Source organism: Dipodomys spectabilis, unplaced genomic scaffold, assembly GCF_019054845.1.
Source record: "Dipodomys spectabilis isolate Male_0828 unplaced genomic scaffold, ASM1905484v1 ptg000429l, whole genome shotgun sequence".
In the NCBI taxonomy this organism is placed as follows: Eukaryota; Metazoa; Chordata; class Mammalia; order Rodentia; family Heteromyidae; genus Dipodomys; species Dipodomys spectabilis.
The window spans coordinates 356,868-377,646 of NW_024871106.1; the positions used below are offsets into that span (position 1 = coordinate 356,868).

The window sequence follows — 20,779 nt, forward strand, 5'->3', positions numbered from 1 at the left end:
TGATTGATTAATTTAAAACTCTGTCACTCACTATTTCTTCTCTTTTTCTACACTTCTTTATTTCTTTTGTGCTGTTCCTGAAGCTTGAACTCGGGACCTTCGTGTTTGTCTTTTTATATCTTTTATATAACTTGTTTCAGTTTTGTTGTCCTAAAGTTTCGTTAGTTTATGTTGCTTTGTATATCTTATTTTTATATCTCACAAAAGTAACTTTTAGCTTGGTACTGGTGGCTCATGCCTGTAATCCTACTCAGGAGGCTGACATCGAGGATCACAGTTTGAAGCCAGCACAGGCAGAAAAGTCTGGGAAATTCTTATTTCCACTACACTACCAAATATACAAGAAGTGGAGCTATGACTCAAGTAGTAAATTGTTGGCCTTGAGCAAGAGAACTCAGGGCTCTGAGTGCAAGTTCAAACCCTGGACTGGCACAAAAATAAAACTTTCCTTACCTTATATTATATTAGGATTACTGGTGTGTGTCAGAATCCAGTCCTAGTTTTAAGGACCAACTTTTGTAGCAGGTGCCACTTTTAATTTTTTCCCTAGGAAATTTTATGCTTGTTTTATTCCTTGCCTTATATTTACATTCCACTAATGACATTCTTATTTTTTTGTTTGGAAGGACATTTCCATAATTCAATGACATATAAAAAAGCATGTCTTGAATTTTTCTTTATTTTAAATAGGAAAGGGAAATGCTGAGTCTGAATCCAGCAGAGAGTGAATGATGGTTTGATTGCAGAGCTGTTAAATCTATTCCTGGATGTGGGAGGCTGTGATTTGCAGTGCTTTGGTGGATGAGTTTTCATGCAGCTTCATAATAATCTTCTATGATGTCACAGTCAACTTTGCCATTACAACAGATAGGTGTCAGCCACTGATCTACCCTTACGTGGACTTTAGATACACAAAGTAGAAAAAAAATAATTAGAAGAATTAACTATTAACCACAAGATCACAGCTTGATGAGCTTTCCTGACTGAATTCTGAGATTACATGAGCAGGGCAGTTTCATCTACACAAGGCTACTAAGCACTAAGGACCAGGCAATGTTGTAGGCAACTGGAGAAACAGATGTGAATACAGCTGCAAGTGGCCTGCTCCATGAACCTTTCATGTTGAAGGAGAAAACCAGAAATTACAATGATAATGTCAATATTTCAGAAGGATGGTAATGTGGGAAACAGCTTCACATTGAGGATGGGAGGAAGGCACATATGCTCTAACAGCAGGGGACATCATCCATGCAATTATTGCTTTTCCATGCTGGCTCCAATCTCAATCCCAGATCTCATCCTTCTGAGTAGCAAATTATAGGTATGGGGCACCTGCAATGAGCTCTTTTATATAAATAGCTATAACCAATTTTTGCTAGTTTCTTGGAAGTTTCCTTAGAGGAAGGTTCAAAATTAAATATATTATGTGTCTTAAACATTCTTTTCATTATCTTCTAATTATTTGAATATGAGCTGTCTTCCTCACTTTTGGGAAAAATCAAGGCAATTTTTTTCATTGTTCAAATCCTGGTGAGGGAAGGAAAACCAGAGCTTCTTTGCCAAACTAGGAAAAAAATTGTCATTTCAACTTACCAGTTTTGCCAAATATATGTCATGTCCTTGATGGATTTTTCATCTTCAACAATGTTAGATGAATGAAATGAATCAACCACATAGTAGCAAGTTTATCACAATGACAGATATAAGATCTCCACTTTCTACTGGATAAATCATTTGCCACAAGCATTAAAAATCTTGAATAAAAACTTGGAGATTCTTTCTCTTTATATAAAGTTGGATTTTGGTTTTGTTTTGTTTTGTTTTTGGTTCGAAGTGGGGCTTGATCTCGGGGCCTGGGGGCAGTCCCTCAGCTATTCAGCTCAAGGAAAGCACTCTACCACTTGAGCCACAGCACTACTTCTATTTTTCTGGTGGTTATTTAGACATGAGCCTCACAGAGCTTGCTGCTCAGGCTGACTTTGAACTGCAATCCTCAGATCTCAGCCTCCTGAATAGCTAGAAATACAGACATGAGCCAGAACCTGGCCAAAGTTGTATTTTACCAGTTTTGCTGGCTTGAATGAATACCAAGGAAAAAATAGAAACTAAAATTGTTAGTTTATGCTAAAATTTGCAAAAGTTTTACCATGAAGAATAGTGAAATATTTAGAATTACATATTTTGAGAGTATATAACTGATAAAATCTTATTGTTGTAAAATAATAAAATATATCTCTTTTTTTGTAGACACTGAAGTCTGAGTTCAGAACTTATACTTGTTGGCAGGCACTCTCCTGTGTGAGCCACACCTTCTGATCATTTTTAATTAATCATCTATTAAATAATTTGAAGCTCACAAGTCATCTTTTGCTAAGATTTAGTAAAATAAGCCTGAACTCCTGCCTTTTGAGTAACAGAAGAAATCCCAATATCTAGATGTATAGACTCAAAAAATGAAATACACTAAGAACAATCTTATCAATAAATAGTAAATTGACTAGATCATTCCCCAAAACATATATAGGTGTCTAAGGAATACATGAAAATATTCAACATCTTTAGTAATCAAGGAAATGCAAATCAAATCTATGTTGAAGTTTCATGTCTGCCTAAGCAGAATGCCTATTAAAAAAGAAAACAAAAATACTCACAAGGAAGTAGGGAAAGATACCTTACACAATGTTGGCAATTAAATGAATCAGTGCAGCCCCAACAGAAACCAGTGTGGAAGTTCCACCCAAGAAATCCTACATATACAGCTGAAGAAATGTAAGTCAGCTTTATAGTAGAGCTATCTGCACACACATATTTTATATTAGGATTCAAATAATCACATTCCAGAATCGGCTTCCACAGGCAGAAAAGTGTGTAAAACTGTTATTTCCAAATAAGAATTTAAAAAAATCTGGGAGTAGAGCTGTGGACCAAGTGGCAGAGTACCAGCCTTAATGGAAAAAATCCAATCAAGAGATTAAGGCCCCAGGTTCAAGCCTCAGGACTGGCAAACACACACACACACACACACACACACACACACACACACACACACACACACACACACACACACAATGCTGCCTATATTTTTAGCTAAGTTTCTTAATTCCCTAAGATTCATGTACCTATGACAGAGCTAAATATAATGGGAAACATATTTATAATGATAAACTCCTACTGAAGAACCCAGGTTTTTTTCTTGTTTTGTTTCGTTTTTGTGCTTATTGGACTTGATCTCATGGCCTAAGTGCTGTCTCTGAGCATTTTTGTTCAAGGTTGGTGCTCTACCACTTAGCTACAGTGCCACTTTCTGGTTTTGTGGTAGTTCGTTGGAGATAAAGAATCTCAAAGACTTTGTCCTCCACACACTGATTTCAAACTGCAATTTTCAGATTTCACATTCCTGAATCGGTAGAATTAGAGGCCTGATCCACCAATGCCAGGCTAGAACCTGAGTATTTTCACCACTGCTCATTAGAAGAGTTCAAATCTTTTTACTCCAGAATACTTACCAAGCACAGTTCTCTCTGAATTGCAATCAAGCAAATACAGAGTTGCCCATAGTTCACACCTGTAAATCCTAGCTACTAAAAAGTCTGAGATCCGAGGATAGTGTTCAAAGCCAGTCCAGACAGGAAAATCTGGGAGAATTTTAGTCTGAATTAACCACAAAAGTGCCATATGTTGAGCTGTGGCTGAAGCAGTAGAGCTCTACCTTAATCAAATATCTCAGAGACACCTCAGACCCTGAGTTCAAAGCCCTAGACCAGTGCACAGGCGCACACAAGTGCACAATTTTATAACAGAGTTCTCAAACCTAGCAAGGTGCCATATTAATCCCTTAATGTCATGCTTTACTATGAGAATTGGAAAAGTCTAACCTCTGGCATGGGCTGAAGTGCATGCTGGTAAACAGCATCTGGAGAGAGTAATTACCTCAGAGCCAGTCGGACCGACCCAGACTGGAAGTACGAGTGAGGTGGTGCAGGAACATGGCCCCTACTCCCCTATTCACCCAGACCAAAAGCAGGAGTATGGTGACACAGACACGCAACCCCCACTCACCCAGACCTGAAGCAGGAGTGAGGAAAAATAGGCACATGGCCCCCACTCACCCAGAAATTAAGCGTGAGTGAGGCGAAAAGTGGCTTAGCCCCATCTTATCCAGCCAGGAAGCAGTAGTGAGGTGGTGCAGGCACATGGCTCCTACCCACCCAGACCAGAATCAGCAGTGAGGTGACACAGGCACCATGGCCCCTACTCCCCTACTCACACACACCAGAAGCAGGAGTGAGGTGACACAGGCACATGACCCCCCACCCACCTAGACTGGATGTAGGAGTGAGGTGACACGGGCACACGGCCCCCACAGCAGCCAGACCAGAAGCGAGAGTGAGGTGGTACAGGCACACAGCACCTACCCACCCAGACCGGAATCAGGAGTGAAGTGACACAGGCACGCAGCCTCAACTTATCCAGCCAGGAAAGGGAAGTGAGGTGATGGTCTCATGCCACACCAGAAGAGCCTAGCATTCTATGGTGGCCCCCTTCTCTTTCGGCCTTTGTGAAGGGCGGGTGGGTTTCATGATGCACTCCAGATGTCAAGGGTCTGGAGCTAAGGATGCTGCCGCCCTCCCCCAACTGGTACTGCACCTGCTGCAGCTATGGTAGCAACTTAATTAATTCTAATTCACAGAACATATACTATGATCTATGAGTTTCTTCAGGTACTGCCAGCCATTTGCTAGTCAATTAATATTATAGTTGCCAATGTCTAAGTGCTCACTGACTTTAAATATGCTGGAATGGAAATCCTACTATCACTGCTGTCTTTTCATTTTTAGGAATGATTATTTGAAATGGCCCTTCTGAAGAGAAGAAGAGGAGACATGGACCCAACTATTCAATAGCGCCTTTGGGTGACACTATATTGGCCCAAGAATGAGTCGACACAGCTGGTATCCAGGTGTTTTGGGTTAGTCTTTTGGGTCATGCTTTCTGTTTGGCCTTGGAGAGTCTTAGGCTTCTCATTGTAGACACAGAAGCCATTTACTTTCTGCCCTTCTGAGATGGCATTTACTACATAGCTAAAATGGCCTTGAACTTACCAGGCTTCTGCTTAAGCCTCCCAAGTGATGGAATTACAGGCTTACCATACCACACCCAACTATGTGTCATGGGCCATTTGAAATAGAAAATTCCTGACATGTGTGCTGTATCTACTAACAAACTTGTGCAAAGATCAAATAACTTACAACCCAGTTGTTAAGAATATAGACTCAGATTCAACTGAATTTCAAATTCAATTTTGGTTATTTGCCTGCTTTTGGTTAAAGAGGAAGACACTATATCACTGAGCTTTATTCACTTGTATAAAAATGTGGATGTATCCATGGACAGATGGCTCATGCCTATAATCCTACTCAGAAGGTTGAGATGGAAAGATTATGTTTCAAAGCCAGCCCGGGCTGAAAAGTCCCTATGAGATACTTAGGTCCAGTGAATCACTCAAAAACTCGAAGTGGGTGGCTAGGAAGTTGGCTCAGTGGTAGAGTGCTTGCCTTGCAAGCATGAGGACATGGGTTTGATTGCTCAGCACCACATAAGCAGAAAAAGCTGGCAGTGGTGTTAAGGCTCAAGTGGAGTGCTAGCCATAAGCTGAAGAGCTGAGAGACAGAGCCAAGACCCAGATATCAGGCCCCATGAACAACAACAACAACAACAACAACAAACCAACACAGAAGTGGGGCTGTAGCTCAAGTGGTAGAGTGCTAGAAAATGGATAAGGGAGTGCACCCAGACCCTGAGTTCAAGTACCACAATGAACAAAAAAAAAATGATTGATTAGCAGTATTTTCCATCTCCTAGGTTTATGATTATTCAATAATCAGAATTTACTGAGCATTTCCTATGGAAAAGAGGTACTTTTCCTCACCAGCAAGTGATTTATGATGCTACAGAGCATGCAATGGATACCCTCTACTTCAGTGGAGAATTGAATGTAAGTTTTGTGGGTCCTATCAGAATAGCAGGTCAGGAACAAAACTGATAAGGATTCAAGCTCTCTGTTAAACCATACTGTAGGCATTATGATTTTTATTAAAGGAATAATTTATTTAGACATTGGTGGCTCATGCCTTTAATCCTCACAGCTTAGGAGGCTGAGATCTGAGGAGTCTGATTTCAGGCCAGTCCAAGCAGGAAAGTGCATGAGACATGTCTCCAATTAATCAGTGATAAACCCAGAAAAAGAGGTATGGCTTAATAGAGTATTATTCCTAAGGAAAAAGCTCTACTTAAGCTTCCCTAACCCTTCACGTCCTATGTTGGGACATTGCCACCTACAATGCTGCTGGACCATGCCTTCCCTTGGTAGGTTTGCCTACAGTCTATAGGCTGTTTAGCTCTTGACTTGATAATGGCATGATCCGTGTGTGGAATATACTGCCCAGAAAAAAACAACTATGATATAAGCAATGTTTGACAATGTGTTGAATCCAAAGTTGCAGTGGTAAGGATGTTTTCTGTTTAACTTTTTTCTTCAGTTAATTGCTTTTAAAAGATTATCTGCTTATTTAATTTACTCGAGGAAATCAAAAGTTAATATTTGGGACTTTTGCTGAAATTTGAAACTAGGCAAGTAAGAGCACCCATTGTCCCTAAATTCATCATTTAAAATTATTAAAACTTCATTCATATGTTTCAGTCGTCAGAAATTTGAGCCAAGCATGGGAACTCACACTTGTAATACTATCTGCTGGGACTTGACTAATGCAGAGAGGACTATGATTTGATGTTAGCCCAGGCAAAACATTCACAATATTGGATCTCAGTCAATATCTGAAACCAATGCATTGTGCTTTTTATTTCATCTACTCAGAAAGGGTAAAAAGAAGGATTGTGGTCCATGATGGCCTGGTCATAAACATAAAACCCTACCACAAAAATATCTCAAGCAGAGCTGGGTGCAGGTGATTCATGCCTGTAGTCTTAGCTACTCAGGAGGCTGAGATCTGTAGATCACAGTTCAAAGCTATCCCAGGCAGGAAAGTCCATGAGACTCATCTCCAATAAACCATTAGAAAACCAGAAGTGGTGCTGTGGCTCAAGCAGTAAAGCATTCGCCTTGAGCTGAAGAGCTCAGGGATAGCGCCCAGGCACAGAGTTTAAGCCACATGACCAACAAAAACAAAAATGACTAATGCAAAAAAAGCAGGTGTATGGCTCAACTGGTAGAGCACCTACGTAAAGTGCATGAGGCCCTGAGTTTAAGTTATAGGATAAAAACGAGGGAAGGATGTGGAATATGGAAGGAAGAAAAGAAGGAAGGAAAGAATTATTCTGTATATTGTACTTGCCTAGTTATTTCATTAAGGTGGCTTCTCATTCCTTTTTCTTTTTTTTCGGTCTGTTGTGGGGCTTGAACTCAGGTCCTGGATCCTGCCCCTGAGCTTTTGTGCTCAAATCTAGTGCTCTACCACATTGAATTACATGGTCACTTGTGGGTTTCAGTGGTTAAATGAAAATAAGAATCTCATAGATTTTCCTGACCAAGCTGGTGTTGAACCTTGATCCTTAGAACTCAGCCTTCTGACTAGCTAGACTTACAGGTATGAACCACTGGCTCTGAGCACTCACTTGTTTTCTTTCTTTCTATTTTTTATCAGTCATGGGACTTGAATTCTGGGTGCTGTCCCTGAGCTCTTCAGCTGAAGTGAAGCACTCCACCAGAGTCCACTTATGGTTTTCTGATTGCTAACTGGAGATAAGAATCTCATTAGAGAGGTTCAGAGGCAGATGGCAGAGGAGAAGCTGGAGGCTAAACAAGCTCCAGCATAGAAAGCAGTTTTAGTGTTCCTAAACACTGTTTAGTGAACAGTCCTAGGCTAGAGAATCACCCCAAGTGTGCCATCACAGTACAGAGAGTTTGGCCAGAGAGGGAAAATCCAGGCAAGGAGGCAGAACTGAACACTTGCTAGTAGCCAAGGCTGCAACGGATGCGGCGGCAGTGACACTGGACATAGCGGCCATAGCTATAACAGAGAGAGATCGGGAAAACAGCACCAGAAACAGCGGGTGAGCAGATTCTACTCATCACCAGCAAGAACTGACAAGGAGCAGATATCTTCATCCTGCAGATCACACACCAGAGACGACTCAGGAACCAACACTCTAGCATGTGTAGAACCCTTACATCCTCACTCCTTCTCAGGGAGAAGAGGAGGGAAAGCCATCCCTCCCCAACCACCAGAGATCTCCATCTTCCATACTGATAAAGGCCCCCCCTGAGCAACTAGCTCCAAGTCAGGCCATGGAAGAAAAGAAAAGAGTCATTTAGCAGGTCACAAGAACCTGACCTAACCTTCCAGGCTCAGCTCCATCCAGGGGAAAATCACCCAGCCCAAATAGAGGAAGATCCGCCTACCACCTCAGGACTTTCTTCACTGTGTAAACAGAACCAGAGGCTGCCCCTCCCTACAGCAGCCTAGAAAATCAATTAAAATTCAGTAAACACAAACCCTGAGAATTGATCCAGGCTGGGCCCTGTGAGTGTCTCTGGAGCAAGCCCCTCAGGGAAAAGCTAGTTTGCTGAAAGGCCTCAACCCTACCCAGAACCTAGCCTCACAACAGCATCTCCAAACTAGAGGAAACAGCCATCTCCCTCTTTTGTGATATTCAAAGCAGATCTCCCTCCCATTGAACTAGCCTGGGAAGAGGATCACAAAATCCTGGGTAAAGCAGAGAATTTTTCTGCCTGCTCAAACAAACTGACTTAAGAATCCAATCAAGCCACAGGAAAACCAAACACCACAAGCAGACCAGAGACTCCACCAAGAGACTGGCTATGGACACAGTGGAGATAAATGATCTTCACATCCCCCCTCCAAAAAAAGAACTCTGTAACTTTTTTTAATTTTATTTTTTAATTGTTTTCTATTAATCTTTTTTTCCTCTCATAATTTTTATTTTAGGTGTATATGTGTATGTGTGCTTTTTTATCTCTTCTAATTTTTTGGTACTTTTTTATTTTCTTTTTTTTTCTCTTTCTTTCTTTTTTGAGTGACTTAATTGCTATTCTGCTCATCCCCATATATATAACTGTCGTCAATTATTAGGCCTTATACCCCATGGTATACACACTTAATCCAGAAATTTATTACTCAATTCATAAGCTCTTAGGCTTAAATTCTTTAGTAGCAATATTATATCTTTGTACCTATATAATTTCTTGTTTGTCTGTTTGTTTTTTTTTTTTTTGCTGGTCATGCGGCCTGAACTCTGGGCCTGGGCACTGTCCCTCAGCTCTTCAGCTCCAGGCTAGTGCCCTACCACTTTGAGCCACAGCTCCACTTCCAGTTTTTTCTGCTTATGTGGTGCTGAGGAATAGAACCCAGGGTCTCATGCATGCAAGGCAAGCACTCTACTAATGAGCCACTTTCCCAGCCCTAATTTTTTAATAACTAATTTTAAGCACTTTTATTTTTTAGTTTTTCATGTCTCCTATCCCTCCCCTCCTCTCATTCTATCCTTCTCTCAATATCATTTCTTTAAACTTACATAATTTTTAAGTGTTTCATTGTTTAAATTTAAATTTTTATTTCCATTTTTCTTCTTTTCTTTTAAATCTCTCTCCTATCATTCTGTCCAATCCATTTCCCTCTCTGAGATAAGAACTTGGTTAAATTCACTCTTCTTTTACCTCTCCATATCCCGCTAATCAGTGGTATTGCTCTGAGGAATTACTGTCAATGTTTCCACAGTGCCTAGTCCAAGGCCTCTCACAAAGGCTACTAGCCCAAACTGTCTGAGCCTCTGTGTGACTTAATCATCATTGAGCAACTGCGTTCCATGGTTTGTGAGACATTCGCTTCTGTGATCATATGCACATGAGGGCCCAAGAAGAGAGTTCCCTGGAAGGAATGTCCTAAAATGCAAAACATCTACTAGGGCAATGGAAACCCATGGTTGGACATGCTTAATTTTTTAGCCTGTGCACTGAACTAACAGGAAAACATTAAGACACACTAAGAAACGCTGATGTAAAGCATCAGAAGGGCTGAGGGGAAGGGAGCCCCATGCTCAGGAATATAAATGGAGCTTACAAACCACTGCAGGCTCTGACTTTCTATGTTGAAGTTTAGATTAACAGGCAGCCCAAGTTTCTAAGAACTCAGTGTCTAGGCTATATGCCTCTTTCAGAACTTCTTTCCCTCCTCCTGTGCTTTGAGAACAACAGTTAGTACAGTGTTTCTGTCTACTAGGGGCAGTTTTTCTCTTCACACAATGCTTAAAGTAGTCAATAGGAAGCTGCCATTAAAGTGTACAAGTATGAAATAGCACACAGTGCTTGCCCTGAATTCCTGGACCTAAAAAGTTCCCAATTCTGAGCACAAAGTGATCATGGGTGTATCCTAACAACCTCCACTGAATGGAGAAATTTGAACAATTTTCCCAAGGCAGGTATTGTCCAGTATGGTAGTTACCACCTATAATCCTTGTTATTAGGATGGCTGTGATTTACTGGAACAATGAACTTGAAACTGGGCCAAGACGAGACAACTTATAGTTGCTGGAAACGGGGGAAGACAACTAGGAGAATGTTTCTCTGGCACAGACATGGATATAATTACAACAAAGTTCTAAATTGTGGCTCATCAGTAAAGACTATCATCATACCTCACTAAAGGTAATAACTAAACATAAAAATTAAAAAAAAAAACTACTTGGATTTCAGTACTAACATCTTTTTAAAGGTGTGTGTCTGGTGTCTGAGATTTTGTATGGGGCAGCATTGGTTCTTAAAAATCATCCTATTGTCACTATCTTTAGGTTTCCCTTTCAAGTCTGGTGGCATTCTAGCTGTATCACTTGAATCACACAATTCTTGACTTCTGTTGGTTAATGAGATAAACATGTAAGGGATTTGTCAACCTTCATTGCTTTCAAATTATGATCTTCAGATCTCACTCTCTGGAGTAGGTAAGGCTATAAGAGTGAGCCACTATGCTGAGCCCAGTATTTCCATAAGTTACTTAATCTTTCTGAATCTCAGCTTCTTCTTGTGTGGAAAGTGGACAGAATTATTTTGTGGATCTTAGAATCTGGTGGGAGTTATGACTGGGTACAGGAAGTATAAGTGTTCGGGATGTGCAGACAGAGCCTGACAATCTCATAAAACTACTGATGTTTATATTGAAATGAATTAAAGGAATTGGAAATGAGGGATTTTTCTTTTTTTGTTTATCCATTTCTGGGCAGTGAGGGAGCCACAGAAATTCAAAGAGAACAAGGAAACAAATGCAGCAGTGGTACTCTGTAGATATTATGTTGACAATCAACTATACCACTTGTGGGCAGGGAAAGGAGGGAAAAACATAGAGAAAAGAAGTGACGAGATTTTCGAACACAAAATGAACTCATTATCTAAATTACAAAATTGTGACCCATATGTCCACTGCATTAACAATAACAATTTTTAAAAGTCGAGGTTGATGATTCTCTCCTCCAGTTTTAGAGGCCCTTGAGACTGAGGCCTACCTATAGAGTTTTCGAAGGTCAATTGATATGATAATTATTATACAGCCAGAATCTCTTAACAAATGTTATAAAAAGTATTTTATTCGTAGTACTTCTTTCTGTTTGAATGGAGATTCTGTATGTTATTGGCAGAGCTGTATTTTTACTTTTTGTTTTCAATATTGGTCAACAGTTGAAATCCTTCTTGAAGCTTTGGGACAGAGGTCTGCTATATCTTAGCACCCTGCCCCTAACTAAAATGGTAATCAACCTTTGAAACTAATTTACTTGCGTATGAGTTTGTTTTATTTCTTTATTCATTTATATATTTGTTTATTTATTTATTTATGTCGATGGTGGTGAATTCTGGGCCTGGTCGCTGCCCTCAGCTCTTCAGCTCAAGGCTAGTGCTCTACCACTCGAGCCACAGTACCACTTCTGGCTTTTTCTGCTTACGTGGTGCTGAGGAATAAAACCCAGGGCCTCATACATGCAACGTAATCTGTCTACCACTGATCTTCCTTCTCAGCCCCTATGAGGGGTATTTTAGTGCATGGGTCTATGAGGGAATCCTATTCAGCAAATGTGTTCATTTGCCACTAGACATTATTTATGAATTATCTGATAGTTAACGGATAAATTATTATTTTTACTAGGAATTGTTTGTTTCCCTATGCTAAAAACATGGAGGAATGTATTGTAAACTAAAACTGCAAAAGAAATTTAAGATCTTGGTGCTAACAAATGTGTCCAGTTATTACATTAAACAGAGAATTCAAAGTTCATTAATACAGAGCTCAAATTTCTTATACTACTTATTTCAAAATGCAAATTAAAGGGAAAATCAGACAGGAGATAAAATTTATATTGTATGTTAATTTTTAAAGAGGAAAATAAGATCCTAGATGGCAGATTAAAGCAAAGCAATATCAAAGCCCTATCTGCTCAATAAGAAATAAGAAGCTTATTTGAAAAAAAAACTGCAAAGTGCACATCAGGCAAAGGCAAGCAGTCAGAGCCTACCACCAATAGAGCAACAACATATATCTCAGAAAAAGGAAACAAGTTCAGATCGTGCTCATCCTTATCCCTGATTTCAATAATACATATACACCCCCTACACACACACACACACACGCACGCACACACACACACACACACACACACACACACACACACACACACACACAAAATGAATGTATGCAACAGCTCAACCTACTCACATCCACTCAACATGAATCAAAGATCTTCCTGTAATATTTGAAACTTTAAGTTTCAAGTCTTGTACATAATTGATAATAGATGCATAAGTAATATTTTCTGAATAGCACTCTGCTATGAAAGTGAGAGTTCATGATGATTATAACTACTTAAAACATCTCTGAATCTCAAAAAAATTCAACAACAAACAATCCGAATTTTGGGACTGCATTTCTACCAGCTATTCTGCAAAGACTTAATAAGAAGATACTTATGAGACCCAAAAAATAAATACTAAATTCAATTGATACCTGAGTAAGTGAAGAGAAAGATGAGAGACACTGATCAGAGAGACCTATGCTGCCTCCAGTTCTCAGCCAGCTGTACACTGTGGCATCTTTGCTGCTGCTGGACCTTAGTTGTCTTCTCCAGTGCAGTGGCCACACTGGGGTTGGATTGGGCGTGATAGGGAGATGAGTGTAGGCCACATGGGAGGCCACACTGGAGTTGGGGCTTGGGGAGGTGTGGAGGGGAGAGGAGGCCCTGGCAAAAGCTGAAGTGAGGCAGGGAATCAGAGGCTCAGGAAGCAGCATGCCCAAAGGCTGCCTGGTTCTGGAGAGTGTCTGTGAGGTGGGGTTTTTGGGGCAGATTCCATGGGGCCTGGTGGCCTGGTGAGAAGAGAAAGGAATCTCAAGTACTGCAAAGGCAGACAATGAAAATTAAGATCACAGTGGCTGAACAATTTCAACAACAAAGGTGGGGACATGGAGGTAAACTCTGGGGATGGGGAGGACGGCAGCACTGGGACAGTGGCGTTCAATCCTTTCTGGACATACCTGGAAGTGTGTGAGGGCTGGCTTCACCACAGGTTTGACCTCACTCGACTTGAACGGGCACCCGGAATGGTCACTTCAGCCTCAGCCTGCCCCATAGAGCCAGACTGGCATAAATGCTGAAGACCAGGCAGTGGCTGGGAGGCTATGCCCAGCAGGGTGGAGGAAGCATGGCTAGTGGGTGCAGCTCCAGCCCAGACAGGCCCAGGGCCACCGTGGATGTTCGGACTGTAGATCTGGAACAGGCACTGTGCCCCAGACCAGTGGGGCTTCCAGCGACTTGCGTGGTGGCCACCACGTGCATGTTGGGAACTTCATAAGCATGGCCCAGGCATCTCCACGGAAAGGTGCAATCACTCCTGTTCCTCTCCTGTCTTCTGGACTCTCGCTATTCTCCTGCTTCCTGCTGAAGTACCAGGCAATAGACCCAACAAAGGCCAGGAGGGAGCCGTTGCCAATGTAAATGCAGAAGGGTCGTTTATTACAGCTCGAGCTGGACTCACAAACCTTCCCTGACACAGCAGGTCAGAAATTGTGAGTCCCAATCTCTTGTTCAGCAGGGTTTTGTATTGTGTATGAAGCAGGTGGAAGGATCATTACAACACTGATTTTGTGATAGGTCAGTGGTTCGGAGTGAATCTAGTCTTAAGTTTATTGGTTGGGGTATGATCATTTCCAGTAAGGGCAGGGACTTTCTAGCTTAGCAGTTACAGGATAGGTTGAATGATACATAGCAAGCATATTATAAGTTGGGGTAGGTGGGACCAATCACAGGAATGCTGAGGGCGCTATTCCTGGATTATTTCCTGGCCTAAATTGCTTCCTGATAGAGTTCGGAGATAATCGGTCAGGGCAGTCTGAGATTCCTGGACAGATCAGGGCTGTCTGATTTCTTAGTTATTTTTAATGTTACATTTTCTTAGAACGTGAACTGACACTCTTTTTCCAGTAGCAGATAACAGATGTTTTCCTTAGAGTTTCTGAAATCACTGCCAACTTATTTGTCCTTTCACTGACACTTCCAACTACAGGAGTCAACTTCTCCACGCCAATGACAGGCCATCTCGGAGATATTCACAGGGCTATGTTTCCTCTCTCCATTTCAGGCCTTTCTACTGAAAGAACATCCTTACTAAAAACTTTTTAGTTTTTTATAGTGAGGAAGAAAAGCAAGGCCTAGTTGCAGCCATTGAACCAAGAATTGAGGGCCATGGCTGGAGCAAAACACCCTGAGAAAAGATGGATTCATTTTTGTCAAAGACACAAGGCTCTATGGGAACTCTCATTCTAACTGATTTTCTTCCTAGTAATATATTCACAGAATATGTAGACTATGTAATAATGAAAAATGACATATGCATAATATTTGTGAATATGGAGGGAAGTAAGAAAAACTGCAATGGCCAGAAGTAACTGGTTCTTTGAAAGAGAGCTGCTAGGTACTCTGTTTGGCCTCTAAGCCTTTTAGCACAGTATTTTGTATTGCATTCAAACATATGAAGTTCTTAAAAAGTAAAATCAGGACAAATAGTTAAAAATAAGTTAATTTTCCTAATAAAGTATCACAAACTGCATCTTTAAATTCAGAGGTACTTAACATGAAATTTTTCTCACGTTAAATTGCCTTTTGTTCTACCGAAGAGTTGATATTCGAAAATTCCCAAAGAGAATTATTTTTTTTCTTCCTTTTTAAGGAAGAAAAAGTGAAGTCCACCTGTTTCTGCTGTGAGCTGTTTCTTCCACTTACTGCCCAGTTGCTGTCAATACTCATCCCCATAGGAGACAAGCAGCTCACATCCTGCCTTGATGAAATGACAGGTTTGGTAGAAGATCTACCTGTGGTACTGAAAGGCCCTCAGATTCTGTTTCTCAGCATACCTGCCACAGTTCATATACCTAAAGTTGAAGCAGGCACAGGAAGGAAACATAAGAGGGTAAGTTTCTGCTCCCTTTGGATCTACTCCTAATACTCATCCACTCTAGAACTCTAAGTGCACTGTTTTCAAAGCCCAGTTCCAGACTTCTCTCAATCCTGATTTGTCACAAATAGATTGATATCCAGATTCTCTAAATTGAGTTAAAGTTTATGTCATAGACTTGAGTGGGGGCATGTACTCGGTTTCTAGATTAGCACACATCATTTGACATTTGGCCCAAGTAATTTTCCTTAGATTGGACTCACTCATGCACCTGTCTCCACTATGTTCCCATAGAAATTCAGAGAACCCATTGTCTTATAAAGAGAATAAAGGGAAATTTGTTTATTCATGATGTCGGTTCATGATAAGACAATGGTTCCCCATGGCACAGGGCTGCAGCACATATCATAGACCCACTGCTTTCTGAAACTCACCACTGCTCCAACTCTGCTTCAACGTGTTTGTGTGTACCTTAATAGACTAAAATTCTTTCTTGTAGATTGTTAGGGCACTATGTACTTTGCAAAAACTAGGAAGAAAAATTATAGTTAAATACTCCTACAATGAAATTGTTATTTCTGTCTCCACATGTGTTTCACAATTACTCAGGGAATATGATTTATTCAACTACTGAGGGTAATTCTTTGACTCGGATACAGTATGTGCTTTATAGATGCAGGATCTATGAATGAAGTTAGGTCCTTTGGTTTTCTATTCTGATGTGTTAATTTTGTCTCTCATGGAAATTTTTATTTTGATACAGTACACATATATATGCATACATACTTACATACATAGCAGAGCTATGATTGAACGCGGTAACTAAACTTACCTCTTGCAATACAAGCACTCTACCACTTGAAGCATGAGCCCTTTTTGTGTTGTTTATTGTTGAGGTATTTTTTGTCTGTCAAGGGGTTTAAACTCTGTGCCTGAATGTTGTCCTTCAGCTGTTCAACTCAAGGCAAGCGCTCTACCACTTGAGCCACAGCGCCACTTTTGATTTTCTGGTGGTTTATTGGAGATAAGAGTTTCACAGGCTTTCTTCCATGGGCTGGATTTGAACCATGATACTCATATCTGAGCTTTCTGAGTAGCTACTTACAGGTTTGAGCCACCAGTGCATAGTTTATTTTTGAGGTGTTTTTTCCCCTGCTGTCCTGGGTTGCCATTCTGCTTGTGCTTGCATGGATTGCTGGAGATACTTCACTTTATACAGCCATTGTACTTCCAAATGTGCACCAACGTGCTCAGCCATTGGTAGTAATGGGGATCTTATAAAATTTTATGCTAGGACTGGCATCAGACTGAGATCACATCATCTCTATCTCAAAAGTCCAAATTAAAGGTTGAGCTATGGAACCCAGCTATACTATTTATATTTTTATTACTTTTCCCTCAAATATTCATAATTTTGAAAGCACCAAGTACAGCAAAAGAAAAATGGAGATATGGGAATCCATTGAGAAAGGTGTGATAATCAGGGTGCAAGTCTTCTGAGGAGAATATCCTCTTAGGAACCATGAAAATGACTGCTGGACTCACTCCAGTTGGCCTGGGATTTATTTTTTGCATCTACACATAGAAGTTTCTCCTTTTTGTGATCTGAGTTTCAGAAAGACAAGCTAAAGGCTTTTGAGTAATAATCGGCAAAATCACATTACTTGATTCCAGTGATGCTCTTTGAGCCTGCATGGATTCAGCAGTTGTGAACATATAAGATGCCGTCTACACATCTGAGGGGATTTGTCATAGTCCTAACAGAGGCTCCTTAAGCGTGGATGCACTTTGCCTCTAACACACTCTGTTTATATGCACTATACTTTGATCCTAAATCAGCATGTCCATGTTTATGCAGATTCCACAAACACATACAACTATTTTGTCCATGTCCTAGCAATGTTTCATTGGAGGCACAGGGGGACACATGGAGTTAGAGAAAGGGGGGAAAGGGAAGGCATTTCTTACCATCCAGGAGTACCTATTGTCTGCATCTTCATCTTCTATGATCAAGCCCCCATAGGGGCTAAAGTGCAAACCCAATGGCAGATCAGATTCCTCATTCCATACTCTAAGCCTAGCCTGAGGAATACTGTACTGACGAATTCTCAGCCCAGTGGGCAGACTGAGGACTGAATGGTCATAATGCCCCTTGTCCAAAACATTGTCTCTTACAAATATAGGTGGTCCATGAACAGTGTAGCTGGTGATGAAGTGCTGACATTGCTCACAATCTGAAGCAAGAGCAGCAAAAATTAGTCAAGAAATATGTGCATTCCCAGATTTAACAATCATGAGAAAGAGCACAGAATGCATATCATTGTCGCTTAGTTCTTCATGTGAAGTTACTAGAGTAAACCAGTAATTGGGGGCAAAATGACCTGATGAATTATTATAAAAGCACATTTGCCTTCTGTTTGACCAAGCACAGAGGGTTACTTACACAGGTAATCATCATCGTGGGGTTTACGGATATCTTCATAAGCTGTACATGCTCATTTTTACCTCCTTTTTCCTACGTCCAAGTTGAAAAACAATGGTTAGTTAAGTTGGGGATCAACAATGTTTGTCCCTATTTCTTCAGAAAAGTAAAATCTCTTACTATCAAATTATCATCTATTCTTCTCACATACTCCGGTCCCCCATTAACCTTTGACTCAGAGATACAAAGACTTCATTATAACACTAACTACAAGTTTCTAATTCAATTTTAAGTTTTGGCCATTCCCATTTTCAGGTTTAATTTCTACTTCATTAAATTTCTTATAAAGTGGTCATTGATGAATTTATTCATTCAGAATATGTGTTGAGTGTATGTTAAGTATTGAGCAAAGATGTGAACATACAGGATTGAAAATGTGTGGTCCCAGATATATCAGATACTTTGCGTTTATCTGTTATTTTACCTTTTACTTATCGTTTTCAGACAACATGCAGGTTGTACACATTTTTCTTGCCAGTCCTGGGGCTTGAACTCATGGCCTGGCCACTGTCCCTGTGCTTCTTTTGCTCAAGGCTAGCACTCAATAACTTGAGCCACATTGCCACCTCTTGCCTTTTCTGTTCATGTGGTTCTAAGGAATAGAACCAAGGGCTTCATTCATACAAGACACATACTCTACAACTAAGCCACATTCCCAGAGCAGTCTGTGCATCTTTATCCATGTTCTTCAGATTAACATTCAGAAGTTCAGGGAGATTGTAAAATGTGTCATGGCCTAAGTGCCTCCAGGTGGATAATAACCCAAGTGTGTAACTTCATTGTCAAATTCTTATGTGCTGCTCATTGGAAACCTAATTATTAGTTCCACAGCTTAGTTCAGCCAATGTTTGAACTTTCCAAACTCCACCTCACATAATCAGATTACCCTCATCAACCTTGTTAGAATTTCCAAAATTAGTAAATTTCCCAAATTATTTTCTCTTACCCAATTTTTGTTTGCAGTGTTGTCCTTGTGTATTTGCTTCTCCAGGAGGGAACACTGGTTTCTGGGCCTCTTCTAATCCACTTGACTTTGAGAAATTTGTAATTCCTGAGAACTTCTTCAAACTAGGTTCCTTACCTAAGGTTGTCTTGGGCATTCCCTTCAATGAAAGTCACATATAGAATTAGAATCTATTTCCTAAGCCTTTCAACTCCTATCAGTTTTGTCTCAAATCCATATAAGTTAGACTGAGGGAGGGAGAGCACTTGAGAATACAAACCGAAGAGCAAACAAGGTCTGTGAATGAAGGAAATGAAGCTTGGAAGAAGACATGTCTAGTGGAGACATTTAATGAAAGAGAACACGGGGAAAGTGGAGAATTACAAAACTTGGCTGGAAAAAGATATAACACAGCAGTGAGAATAGGAAGAAATTATTGGCAGAAATCTATATGGACAATTAAGTACATTCAAATTGCAACTAGTTATAAAAGATGACTTTGAAATTAGTTTGACTTTTTTCTATGTAATTTTGCCTGAAAAAGTATGTACCATCTAATAGTTGTATAAATTGGTATACATGTCTGTTTTTGAGGTGATAAGGTAAAAAAAAGTTTGATACGGTAAAAAAAGAAAATGTTCATCAGGCAGACTCTAGTGACTCGTGATTGTAATCCTAGTTATTTAGTAGGCTGAGATCTGAGCATTAAGCATGGCAGCCAGCCCAAGCAGTAGTTAGACTTATATCCACTTAACCACCATAAAAGCCAGGAGTGGTATTGTGGTTCAAGTTGTTGAGTGCTAGCCTTGCTAGCACAAAAGGAAGGATCTGGAACAGTGATTAGGTCCTGATTGTAAGTCTCAGGCCCAGCACCAAAAAAATTTCACCAAAGAATCTTGTGAATTATTAAAATACAGCATCAATGGGACTAAGCATTTCTTTCTGCTTTTTTTTTTTCCGGTCCACGGCCTGGGCCTTTTCCCTGAGCATCTTTGGCTTGAGACTAGCACTTTACCACTTGAGCCACAGCACCATTTTCAGCTTGCTTTTCCTGTTTATGTGGTACTAAGGAATCAAACTGAGGCCTTCATGCATGCTAGGCAAGCACTCAACCATTAAGCTACATTCCAAGCCCCTAATTATTTGTTTTTGAGCCCTGATATAAATTTACTTTCTGTGACATCTCTAGTTGAAATAAATTAGTTGAAATTGATTTGAAGACGTTAACTTCAGTATTTCTCGAGCCTGTTACTTTTACTTAAATTTCAAAACTGATTAATTATTACATATATTGATTATAACTTATTGTTTATCCTGAAAATATTGAGGGGGGTTCAGTTGAGACTTCAGACCTCTGAAGAAAGATCAGTTATTGTCCAACCACTCAGACTCACATGTAGAGGCTACAGCTAAACAAACAACTATGGAAAGTTCCAGAATCAGCTAACTAAAGCTCAGAAGAAGGGACCAATCCTCCTCTTCCTCAAAGAATTGACATTTGAAATTAGCCTCAGAAGGATATGTATCTATGTGAAATATTATGTCACTTTTTTTAGTTGTCACTAAACTTTCCTTAAAACTTACAAATAGTGTGGATTTATTGGTGCATCTATCAATTTGTTATAACAAAATGAAGAGTGATTGGAACAAAGATTGGAACAATCATTCAGTGAATGGTGTGAAGGTGTGAATGGCTAAGATAGATAAGACTTTATAATGCTGTGTAAGTCTTTATGAACTTGTAAGTGCCTTTAGAGAAAATGTATTGGTAGACTTCACCACCACTAGGTGTGATCTCAGACACAATACATTTTTAGATTTCAGTTTTCTCATCACGTAAGTGATTATAGTTTACTATTTGCCTCATTATGTTGTTGTAATATTCAAGTCT

General features: G+C 40.1%; 1 pseudogene; it reads right to left on the minus strand.

The window, feature by feature from the left end:
- Window positions 1-7,969: 7,969 nt before the first annotated feature.
- The window catches only part of LOC122097732, an 82,781-nt pseudogene continuing 69,971 nt past the window's right edge, over window positions 7,970-20,779 (minus strand).